We start from the raw sequence: 13103 nt of genomic DNA, 5'->3' as shown, positions 1-13103 counted from the left end.
AATATAGCATGAAATTTCGAAGGCTGAACATTTTTTCCTTCAAATTATCAAAATGCGAACAAATTATGGCGAGATTATTTAGTATTACGCAGTGAGGAAATTATCCAGCCACAATTTGTTTGCATTTTAATATTTTACAGAAGAGGGTGAAACAGAATTTGTCATGAAAAGTTTCTCCCGAGGTATAGGGTCCCTTCCGAGGTATAGGGTCCTATGAATTGTAACAATCGTATGCGTGTACAAAATATAATAGCGAGATTACTTTATCCTTAGGTATTCCAAGATTTTTAAGTAGTTAAATAAAAACAGCGCAGTTTAGGATATAATCTGTTCAAAAAATAACTACAAAAGAAAAATTTATAGTTCAAGGAAATGTCTAGTCGATTCCATAAATGGTGATTTTTTAGATTATTTTCCAATTTTCAGTTTTATTTATAGTATATGTCATTTATATATATAAATGAATTCAAATTGTTATTATGCTTAGCGTTTAAAAGTATGGTGTTAGTTATAATTTGTTATGAATAACACTTTTCAAACAATAATTATGTACAAGTCAATAAATTAATAAAATTCAAGCGCGTTCTCATTTCTGTTAAATACAGATTCATTAAATATAGTCATGGAATCTTTATCATTTATATAGATTTCATTACTTTATAAACTGGCTTCACGAATATGAAGAATTAATAGCAGCAAGTCTAGCATTAAGTGCTAATGTATGCTTTCATGCATTTTCGTAAAGGTTTTTCATGCATTGCATTTGAATAAAAGTGAAAATATCCAAGTTATTTCCGTAATTTCTGCTACTTTGTGATTTTAATTTATTTTTAAGCGCGTTTAAAATTGGCGCGTTTTAGAATAAAGAAGTTCCGCCTTATTTTCCACTTCCTTCTTGCTGGCATTTAAGAAAGGATATTTGATAGCAATTTCAATGTTGAAAAAACGAATCGCACGAGAGACGAAACTCAACATTTGAGAAAGGATTGAAGAAAACAGCTCGCGAATAAGGAAATTCAGTAAATGCATAAAATACTCGCATATAACTTAAAGTTGAAAGGTCATTGTAATTCCAGAAATAAAATCGTATTTTCAACTTTGTCTAATTTATTCGAACTATAGTCATGAAATCTTTAAAATCCATTTCTATATATATTATAACTGAGTGTTTTTACCATATAGTTTTAGATCAATTGCAGCGAGTGTACTTTTCAGTAAAAAAAAATTTTTTTTTGAATATTTACTGATGAAATCAGGATAATATTTCTTTTGTCAAGTTGTTGCATTCGTTTGTAAAGTGGTTTTATAAATGAATGTGTAGTTAAAACGTAAAGTTTATAATGAGGAGCTTATTTTCAACTTTAAATACAAAAATTTTAAACATTTAGTTGTGCTAATTTCAATCTTCTGAGAATCAATTGCACCCTTTTGCAAACAGTTCCTTTTGTCACAAAAATTATTTTAAACTTTTTTAGATTCTCATTTTCATCGTCATAAACTTATAAACCATTGTTATTAACCATAATCGTTCAAATTTGCTGCAATCTAGATAAGTCGAAAAATTGAGCCACATTATGGAACAAGTTAATCATTTTTTGAACTTTATTACAGGATAGAATAGTTCATTTTAAAACCTTATTAAGAGTGCACTAAGTTAAAACGACAGTATAATTATATGTAACGATTTCAACGATTAATCAATTTTTCCAATAATATAAATTAGTATACAAAATCTCAAAATAATAAATTTCAAAATTAATAACTTACAATCTATTTAAAATTTGTTTGCAAAAAAGACTAAAACTAATTTTCAGAAGATTTCAATTGATTTGCAGAAAAAATAATGGTATAGTAGTAAAGTACAAAAGAGTGCGTGAGGAACTCTTATAAATGAATTCTATTTATGTGTTACTATACGTTTCTAATAATAAATTAAGGAAATTAACTATGCATGAGCTTGTTTATTGTAAATCGATCAAATTTTCTAATTCGAAAACTTTGTTTTTAAGAAGAAGAAAAAAACTGTTAGCCAGAAGTAAGCTCAATTTAGATCACTCTGAACTGAGAGCTATCTTTTAGTCAAGTAAGGTGTGTGAGTTGGCTTTACTGCAAATCTCAAAGCTAAAATTTATTTTTGTTCAAGGAGGACACCCCCTGTTCTGCCTACTGGATTTTGGTCCGAATTTAGACTCATTTAATTTTAACTCTTAAAACGTGGGCGAGGGTCACACATAGAACGGACAAAGAAAAATCTGAAAACGATAAAATGATATAAATGGATGAGTATGGATAAAATTTCTGTAACTGCATTCTTTTTTAACAGTTTTCATAATTTGTCAGTTTTTCTACTTTATGTATTTGGTTGCAGTGCATGTTTGGGAAACATACTTTCTATAACTGTTTATTTTACAACGAATTTTTTGTTCACCAAAAAAATAAAGTAACAAAAATCGACTATTAAAAGTTATTAGATCAGCAGAATAAAATAATTACTATTTTAAAGAAAAAATTCTTTCCAGTTTAACTTTTATATTCAGCGTTCCGGTACTCAATTTTGTATTCAAACTGTAAGAAAATCATTTTCTTCTTTTAATATTTTTTCTTCTTCTTTCTGTTGAAATTACACTTACGATATAGTTGTAGGTAAATGTTTATTAGACGAATTATAACAAATAATAATCAGTATAAACTGATTAGTATAAATAAATATGCTGAATGTTTGTAAAAAAAATTTGTATTTTCCACCGTGTTCAATCACTTAAAAAATTAATGATGCAACTAAGCTTTAAGTTTTAAACACACAATATCCTTTTCCTATTTTACGAGATTTTTAAATAGAATAATCAATTTGAAGAATATATTCAGATATTTTAAAACCAATAATTACGAATCAGACTTGTATATTACCTGTTTGATCGATAAGAGTTAGTATAGAATTTGATTGTTATAATTTTTTCCTAAGATATTATATTGAAGATCGTCTTTAAAATGAAATCGAAGGCAAGCCATGTTTATTAATTTCACTATTGTAGATATGTTTAAAAAATTTTAATAGACAGACATCAGTTGTTTAATAAAATGCAAAATTTTTTAAATAATTTACTTAAGAAATATGTTTCATATAGTAGCAGTCTTGTACTCCGTTATATTTAAAAGAGTATAAATATAAAGTTGCGCATCAGTAAAAATATATAAATTTTATGAAATATAAGATGAGATTGTAAAGAAATGCTGCTTTATTAGTTCATGAATTTTTTTTTTTCGTATTCAGCTGTTGCAAAAAACTTCTCTTAACATATTAAAGTTTTTGTTAAGCTATAACTATAAAATTGCATACTAAAAAAAATTTTATTTTGTAGCAATTACTTTTTTGAACTTTTTTTAATCATTATATTTATTATTTGTGTTGCAGATTATTAGTTTCAGGTAACCACTCAAGCAAGAGTTGCATTTAATTTTTTTTCCCATTGCAATTTAGAGATAGTTAGTCAACTGTATAGAATAAATTCTCCTAACAATTTTTTATCAGTTGGATTGTTTTATAATTATTAACAATTATTTTCTTTAAGTACTTTTATTTATTCTTTGAGTTGTCTTTATTTGAGTTGCAGGTTTGTTTCATAGCTCAGATGACTACTGCAATTAAACCTGCTCTCAAATTCAATTGCTTTTTAGTGCAATGAATAAATTTCTCAATTCGTTGTTCCAAATAAATCCTCATTTAAATTTCTGAATTTAATTAATAGTTAAAAATCATTAACTTACCTTGCTATTTGGTCCCGGCAAAATCCTATGCAGCACAGCAGAAGAAAAAAAAATGAATAAAAACAGAAGAAAAAAAATAATTTAAAAAAATAATCGAAATAAAAGTTTTTTCGTTATCGGCGAGTTTTATATTTCTTTATTATTAATCAACGCCGAACCATAACGACGTACAAAGCACACGAAACACACAAAACACAGAAATCGCAGCGCCCGTTCCTCCGGTTGCTCACTGCGAGGTCTGGAACCAAAGGGAACACACGAGGCTGCTATATCGAGCGAACGTCCCGCCCTCTATCGGGATTCGTAACAAACAGCAGAGTTTTGATTGTGCCTTAATTTCTTTTCTTCACTCAAGGACTTATTCTCATCCCAAAACGGAAAGGCATCGGGGATAGAACTCATTAGTAGCGAGTGTGACGTAGGAAGGCGAGGGCACGATTTAAAAATACAAAAAGTTTTGCTGACCAAAATTTTAAATAGAATTCTTCGTGACAATGGTAATGTCGACAGGGAGCGTCGTTAGGGCAGGATTTGTGTCCCTGGTAGAAGACACCCCTTCATTCCTGATAGATACTACAAGTTCTGAAATAGAAAATTTTTTTTCTTTCTTTTTTTTTCCCCTATCCCTTTTAACAATAAGAGTGAGGCCCAATTTTTGCCTGTAAGAATGTCTTTTTAAATTAGTGGCAGATTCTATTGTCAAAACGAGTTGGAAGTTACTTTAACACTCAGGCAGATGCATTCAAACTAATAGAGGCTACATAGATCTTAATAAAATACTACATTAGTAGAGAATAATGTATAACACAGGCATAAGCATATCAGGTATCTAGATTTTGAGGGGGACTAAATTAAAATATAATGTTTGACCAGTTCTATAAATTTTCAGACATAAAGAAGAAAAAAAAACTCTTCCATCTGTTAAATAATTGCTAAAAGATTTTTATTTTCTTTAAATTCTCAATTCTTTCTTCTTTTGCTTTTAGTCTAACATAATTTTAATCGATGAAGATTCATGAAATTTTTTTTCATTTGTCAGAAATATTGAGGGGACTTTTAGAGATTTTTAATTATTGAGAGGAACATACACACGCCAACAATGCGCATAACAGGTCTGCTACTTATTCGAAAAAGGAAAGAAAAAAAAACTGACTGTCAGTGGTTATCAATATTTATTTAAAAATATGATGTGCACAAAAAATTCAAGTAAGTATTTATTACACAATAATTAAGAAAAGAATAGGTAGCCACTAAGAGTTACTTCCTATTAAAATTCTTACTATAATTCCTACTTAAATTCCTCGTATTTTTTTAAAGCAGCTCTGATATCAATTACTCAATCTGTTATACAGCTGTTATTACTCTTAAACAAGCAAGGAGTATATGGGTCATTCTCACAAAAAAGTGATTTTTTAAGTCCCTGAGTAATAAATATTAGGAAATACAGCAGATTTCTTAATATTTTTCTTTATCATTTTTCGTGAAGTTCTTCACTAACAAATCATATGCATTTCCGCTAAATGTATTTAATATTTCATTCTTATTTTTTAATAAACATGACTTCAAAATCCCCTCCGTGGACGTCCCTACGTCTGTGGCACAAAATAATTTTTAATGCCTGGGTAACAATTTAAATGTTATTTTAATGATTTTTGTAGTTTTACCTAGTTAAATGCTTTTCATTTAATATTTTTTTAAAAAAAATTTATTTTTGTAAAATAAATGACTAGTAAACTTTGTCCATCAAAAATGATGTCTCCCTCCGTGGACAATTAATATAGTTCTGTAAATATGCAATAAAGGGCAGCATATGCGAAATCCCTATAAGACAGCTGCTGGGAGGGGTAACCATTCCATTTTCTAATGTTAAATATCAGTTGTTTTTGTTCTCTTTGGTGTCAGTTTTGGATTGTTGTGTTCAACTGGGGTTTGGTAAAGTTCTCACCGTATACTCCGTGGACATCATAAAGAAGGTAAGAGAAAATTAATTTATTTTTGATAGATGAATTTCAGATTGCAAAAATAGTATATTTAACAAAAAGAACTGCCCCATTTTTCTAACTTTAAAATTAAAAATCAGAAAAATTCAAGAACTAGTTTTTGTCTCCTCCGTGGACGTCCCCTCCGTGGACATAACAAGTCCACGGAGGAGAAAACACAGTCAATGTAAGAGACAATGTGTTAAATAACCATAATACAATTTTAATAATTTAAAAACTATTTTCTTTTAATTGATATTTTTTAAAATGGAACAAATGTGTTAATTTGTTTCTATTTTTAAAGAAAATCAATTAAGTTTAACTTTTTCTTTTTGGAGAAGTAAATATTGGCAATTTTTCTAAATAATTTCTGTGATGTTTAACATTTTTTTTCTCTTCAAATTTTAGGAAAAAAATTGCAAAACCAAAATTTAAGAAAAGAAAGTAATCAAATGTTCAAATGCAAAACAGAAGGGAACAGAAAAAACTTAGTATGAGACAAGCTAGACAGAAATTAAAAGAAAACCCTATATTGTTTGAAGAAAGTAAAAAAAAAAAAAAAAAGAAAAGAGCAAGAAACTTTAAAATTTGTATCAGAAAAAGATTTAACAGAAAAATCGTGATTAAATGTACTTAAATTTCTAGAAATTGATAGAGCTAGTCGTTTGTGCCCAGGGAAAAAAGAAACAATAACAAGAAGAAAAGAGAAAAAACGAAAACGTTATTTGGATGACAGTATGTTTAACTTGCATAAAATGGTCACAAAAGAGTACCCTCAACACTCAACTTTCATGTGGAGTCTGAATTTTTACTTCAATAGTCTTTACATTTTAATTTATTAATATTCAGTAAGAGTTACTTAAGAAATCGTACACCTAGGTTAAAAATGGATGTTTCCTTTCATAGCAGCATGATTAATCGGAAGTAGCTCTATCTCTAATAATGAAATATTTTATTATTTACTTATTAATGTTAAACTCACATCAGTTGTGCCCAGTAATTAATGAATTAGTCTTCATTGACATTTTATATTTTATAACATAAAATGTCTCCTCCGTTGACTATTACATCTCCTCCGTGGACATGGCAGAATTTAAAATATTTTAAATCTTGTAAAAAATAAAATAGAAAACTTGACCATTATTATAAGGACATATAACAAAAATAAATAAAGGCATTTATGTAAATTTTATCACTTTTTTAATTACTTTAATTTAAGAAATTTTTTTAGTCTATTTATACCTTTTCAGTGAGAATGACCCATATGCAGAATAATGGAAAAATCACAAAAATAAGCAGTGGGGGAAAAAATTAATAAGTGTGGCTTCACATCAGCAGCGAGTACAAATTTACTTCGAAACTTTTATAGAGGAAACTTGTTCTTTTGTGGCAAAATTTTGCTGAGACAACAGATTTATTTGTGTTGGAAAAACGCGTTCTGTTATAGTAAAAACCAAGCCTGATTACTGATTTTCTTCACAATTTTTACTGAAAAAGTTGTTTTTGTATGGTAAAAACAGTTGAGACTGCGGATTGACTTCGTAAATTTTAAGATTACGCCGCTGTGGCTCAGGGGATAGAGTGTTCACTTCCTAAGGAGATCACCCATGTTCGAATCCCAGCGGTGGCTGGTTAATACGAATTGCGCACCCGGATCGCATACAACGCAGTGCTGTCCTAAATATCCTCAGTGGTAAACGGATCATGAGTCAGAATCTTGCCGTCGGGCTAAACGTAGGAGTTTTTTGTGGTTTTCCTCTAAGTATAACGCAAATGCGGGTTAGTTCCATCAAAAGGTCCTCCACGAAGGCTAGCTTGTCCCAATACTTTATCCAGTTTCCTTGTGTTCTGCGTTGGTTTCAAAATTACTAGGCTACGGAGTTGATAATTGGTAGTCGTAAACTCAGAATTCGGTCAGCTGTTCAATGCCGGTTGCAAAACATGAAATTATAAAATTAAAAAAAGCAATCTATGATACTATTCTAATCATATGTATCAAAGCATATCAAATTACGAATCTAACACTGATTCTAGCCTTGGAGAAAACTTTTGTAATTTTTTTAACAAATCATGAGGCAATTTTATTAATTGGAAGAGTAATCAGCAAAAAGATTTTAACAAAGTTATATAATTCTTACAAAAAAATGGTTTTTATTGATGTTGTAGGGTTCTTGTGGAGGCATAATAAAAATCTAAACTTAAAGCTCTCACAACAATTAAGTTTAAATTTAATTCACAGTATAATTTTTTTAGTATCGACAAGTTAGCAAGCGTATGTAAGAGTATTGCGTTTATCAATAATACTCTTATGTTTGTTGGCGGTCAAAATAAGTAATAAATAAGTAAGTAAGGTTACTTTATATAGGCTGCAATTGATAAAAAAAAAATGGCTGCTTAACAAATGGCTGCAATTGATAGTTTATATTTTACTGTGTGAAAGATTTTTATAAGTAGAAATTCAATGTTTTAATACAAGTCCAAAAGAGTATTGCTTTAACCCTCTGACGCAGAATTTTTATTAAAACTATTTTTCATACTTTTTTCATCATTTAGTATTAATGTAGGTCAAAATAAATAAAAAATATTATATTTTGTATTTTAATAATTTATGGTTATTAAATACAGCATGAAAGTCCGGTGTTTTTTTTCTGCGTTAAAGGATGAATCTTCCTAACATGGCTCACTTCAAAATGTTTTCAAATTTACAATTATTTAGATCTAAAAGAAATAGTTATTCATTGTTGAAATTTCTCTAATTTGCAAAATCAATTATTGATAATCTTTTGAATATGAATTGGAGTGTTTCAAACTACTTTTTTTTTTGGATTTTATATTTCAGTTCAAATATAATTCCGATGATCCAACAAGTTATTTTAGTAACTATAAGACTGCATTGTATAATTAAAAAATACCGAAATATATTTTTGCTTGTAATCAGAGCGTCAGGAAAAAAATATATGAAAAGAACACCAGTGTCCCATCTGCGTCAAATGGCTTACAGAAAATCAAAGTAAGTACTTTAAACTTATTTATCCATACTGAAGATAATTTTAAGTATTTAAGAATTTTCTTATGTTTTTATGAAATAAACCTTGTATTAAAATACCATTTTCTTAAGTGTGAAATGTAAAATTGTCAAAATCATGCAACCGAACGCAACACCGATAGTTTTTCTTAAACATCTATTTTTTTTAACCCGTTCAAGACATTTAATTTTTGTTTTCTGTCACATGAAATATTTTAATGGATCTTAGATATTTTGACGCCACTGATTTCAAATCTGCAATTGCTTTCTCTCTCCAAACTACAGTAACAATTTTAGCCTATTTTCTTGTCGAATTGCGCAAGTTTAAAAATGTTGTACTAAACGGGAGGAAGCGTAATTGTTGTAACAAACTTCTAGCGGAGGTAGGACACACAATCAGCATTAAAATCACACAGGGACCCACGCCGAGAATGTCGTCATACGCCGCTAGGGGTGTTTCCAAGTTATGAACTGTTTCTTCTGACGCTATTGAGCAGGTCATAATAGGACAGCACCGTTAGCCGCGTACGACTACACTGCCGGACAACGGTTCAAACGCAATTTTAATGCTGATGATGTGCCCTAACTTCCCCAGAAGTTCGTCACACAATTGCGTGACCCCTTGCTTTATATGAAGTTTTCAAACTTGCACATTTAGACAAAAAAATGTTAATTAAAAAAATCCGTAGCTTTTAGAGGAAAACTAATTCCAGATTTGAAATTCTCTCTCCCGAATTAGGCAAGATCAAGTATTTGTATAAATACAAGCAATTTGTTACCCAGCTTAATATTTAGGATAAAAACGAAGTCTCAGAAAATGTTGAGTTATCTACATTTCATTAAATAAGAAATAAATGAAAAATATTATAAAAAAATTTTATATCGTGAATAGCTTTTAAGCTAATGTTTGGATTTTCACTGACTAACTAGGACCAAATTTTACCTAAAAGTTTGTTGTCACGCAAAACATTATCTCGAGGATTATTTGAATATTTTCTTTTATGTTGTTGAGGATAAGATTTAAATCTGCCGTTTGTTTTTTGAGATCATTGAAATGATTTCTAACTTGTTCAATAATAAAAAAATACATATAGAAAAATACGACAGAAATGTTAAGATTGTAGCAATCATGTTGTCGTGCAGGCTTTTGAGAGAACAAAAGTATCTTTTACTGAAAAATTTACCGGTTCAAAATTCAAACACTGTAGTTGACATAATTTTTTGAATATATGTATATGATATATATATGTTGCTTAAATTACTTGGGTTTAATGGTGGATGGTGTCCGTTCGGAGTTCGATTCTCAGTGGCGGCTTGAAGCCCACCCAGCTTCAAATCGTAGGGTACCAACTTGGCACACAGACAAAAAGGCGGTCTGTGCGCAATGTTTTAAATTATTTTATAACCGTCGTTGAACAGCCGACCCAATTTTATGGGTTTACGACTACCAATGTTCAACTCCGTAGCCTTGTCATTTTGAACCCTATCCAGAAGACAAGGGAACTCCTGGATCGGGTATTGGGAGAAATTTGCCCTCGTGGAGGACTTTTTGATGGAGCTAACCCGCATCGGCGTTACATGGAGAGGAAGACAACGAGAACCTCCCACGGTTAGCCTGACGGCAAGGGAACTCTAATCCATGATCCTGTCTACCACTGAGGATATTTCACGTCAGCACTGTGGTTGGAGCAAGTCGGATGCGGAATTCGTATCGACTGGGATTCAAACCCGGTTTGCCTCGTCGGAAGACGAACACTGTATCCCCTGAGCCATCACGGCACTGTGCGCAATGTTGGCCACATTGTCACACTTTTGTCAATGGCCACGAAATTGTTCAGTTTTAACCTCCATGTCTTTCCTGGCCCACAACGGGCTCTAGCGGGAATGGGTTTTTTTTTGTAGCGGACGAAATTCTTTTAATTCTAATTTATTAAAACACAAATACATTAACCTTGCTACCACTAGAAGAAATGTTTCCTGAAACTACGGAAAACCCGTAATAGTTAATTTTATGGGTTAATTTTATGGGTAATTTTATGGGTTAACAGATTGTCAATTTTTTCATTCTTCATTATATCTCTGCAGGTTTTATATTTTTCTGAGGATTCATATGTGTTCCTAATTTCATTATTAATATTTTTATTAAATTTATATAATGCAGTGAATTCAGGTCAAAACGTGATTGAATATATAATGAAGGAAGAGAGGAATCTGCCTCTAATTTTGTCCACTTGTTACGAAGTCCGGGTGTATTCAATAAACAGTTTCTCCTTAACAAAAGTTTTTGTTGACATTTCCGACATTTTCTCTTCTGCAGAACAGCTGAAGAAAATCTAGGGAGATCGCAGGTTTTGACAGCTTTTTTTCTCTCTCGCTCTCTTCCAAAGTTAGGATTACGAATTCCCGAATCGACAAGGCGAAGGTCTTATTTTTCTCCATACCTCTTACTTTCAGTATTATTTTTATTATAATTCTGACAAGGCAGTTCCTTTTAGATAAATATTCCAAAAATAATAGATGAGGCTGGTATTTTCTTTGAGGAACATAAAACAGCTACTGGAGTGGAAATATTTGCTAACTTGCGTTTGGATGAGCCGTTTTGTTTCCAAAATAAACTCTCGTTTTAGTTAGGACAAAATTGGCAAGAAAATGTGATGAAAGAATTTTACTGTAATGAAAATTTACTTAAATTTTACTGATTAGTAATTTCGAGCTCTGCCTTTTCTCAAGAATTTTAAAAAATGTCGGGGGGGGGGGGTCAGGAAATAGAGCGCTCACCTCCCAATGATGTGTCCCGTGTTCGAATTAAAGTGATGACTGTTCTGTATGAATTCCTCACCCGAATAGCGCAAAAAACACTGTTGACTTAAAATATCCTCAGTGGTAGACGGATCGTGGGTTAGAATCCCTTTGCTCTTAGGCTAACCGTGAGAGGTTCTCACAGTTTTCTTCTACACGCAACACAAATGCGGCTTAGTTCCTTCAAAAAGTCTTCCACGTAGACAACTTTGTCCCAATGATTGATCCAGGAGTTCCCTTGTCTTCTGTATTGGGTACAACATTACAAGGCTACGGAGTTGAACATTGGTAGTCGTTTACTTAGAATTGTGTCGGCAGTTCAAAGTCTGTTATAAAATATAAAATAAAATCACTGTCAAAGACAAGTTAAGAAAATACAATCTAATAAGAATAGAATACAACCTAACGATATTAAATACATAATTTATTTTTTGGTCACTCTTAACCAGGGGTTCCGGACTCCCAACATTTTTTATAACAAATACTCAGCCCAAAAAAACCATATTCAGTCAGCAAAAATCAGAAAATTAGCGAGTCCTTGAACTGATACCGAGAAAGTTGCTCATTTACAAAGTGTCTGAAAAACATGGTCAAACAACTGATATATGTACGCATAGGATAAGAAATCTAAAAATGTAGGCATGAAATATTTTCAAACGATCTTTTCATGGATACCAAATGTAAACCTCAATTTGGGGATAGAGTTGGAAGGCAACTTCATGTAGGAGCCCCTCATTTTTTATTTCAGATCCGAAATCACCAGAAAAAAGTACCCGAATTAGACCTTACAGGTTTTTAGCATTTTGGTTTACAGATGCGACGCGTTAATCAGAAAAATGAGATTGGAGTACAAATCGATTACAATGGAGAAATATTGGGAAACGTACATCAGATATTTAAAAAAATAAATTCTATTCATTTGATATTTCGAGATAACCAACCTAATGGTATCAAATGATGCCAAAACTTGACCCCAGCCCCTGGTACTGGGTATCTGTTTAATTTAGTTGAAAAAGGGTACACTTGAATTTAATGTTACTGAGCGGATTGAAAGTATCTTTAGCTAGATTTTTAATGCCATAATGCTATCCACAGGGCCTTAAGGGATCATACAGCTACGTCACGGACCCTGAGTCAACAAATTGGGTATTTGCAAGGCAACAAGTGTCTGCAAGACAACAGCAGGATGTACTGTCAGCACGGCGACCATGACTTCAGCTACCCTTGATGCTGCATCACTTGCAGGAGCTCCTCCAAAGGTGTGATCAACGACGAATCCGGACGCAGGAATGCTTGACTCCGTCTTTTCAGACGAATCCAGGTTCTGTATCATGATGGCCACATCCGTATTTGGCGACATCGTGGAGAACGCCCATTGGCAGCTTGCATTCGTCATCATCATACTGGCCCATCACCTGGAGTAATGGTATAGGTTGCCATGGGATACACGTCTCGATCACCTCTAGCTCGCATTGCAGCATCCCACTATGAACTGCAGCCGTTACATTTCTGATGCGTTAGGGCCAATTGCTCTA

General features: G+C 31.6%; 1 protein-coding gene across 2 annotated transcripts in view; it reads right to left on the bottom strand.

The window, feature by feature from the left end:
- LOC107437411 (calcium-transporting ATPase sarcoplasmic/endoplasmic reticulum type) overlaps positions 1-4005 on the bottom strand; it is a 67601-nt gene extending 63596 nt beyond the window's left edge. For both annotated transcript variants that reach the window (XM_043043151.3, XM_043043148.3), the window contains exon 1: positions 3766-4005. The gene's annotated coding sequence lies outside the window, so the exon portion shown is untranslated. The remainder of the gene's footprint in view (positions 1-3765) is intronic.
- Positions 4006-13103: the final 9098 nt, after the last annotated feature.

This window comes from Parasteatoda tepidariorum, chromosome 2 (genome assembly GCF_982258835.1).
Source record: "Parasteatoda tepidariorum strain Cologne lab strain chromosome 2, Ptep-v5.0, whole genome shotgun sequence".
Classification (NCBI taxonomy): domain Eukaryota; kingdom Metazoa; phylum Arthropoda; class Arachnida; order Araneae; family Theridiidae; genus Parasteatoda; species Parasteatoda tepidariorum.
Note: the sequence above shows the minus strand (reverse complement) of the source record. Positions and strands in the feature narration are given on the sequence as shown.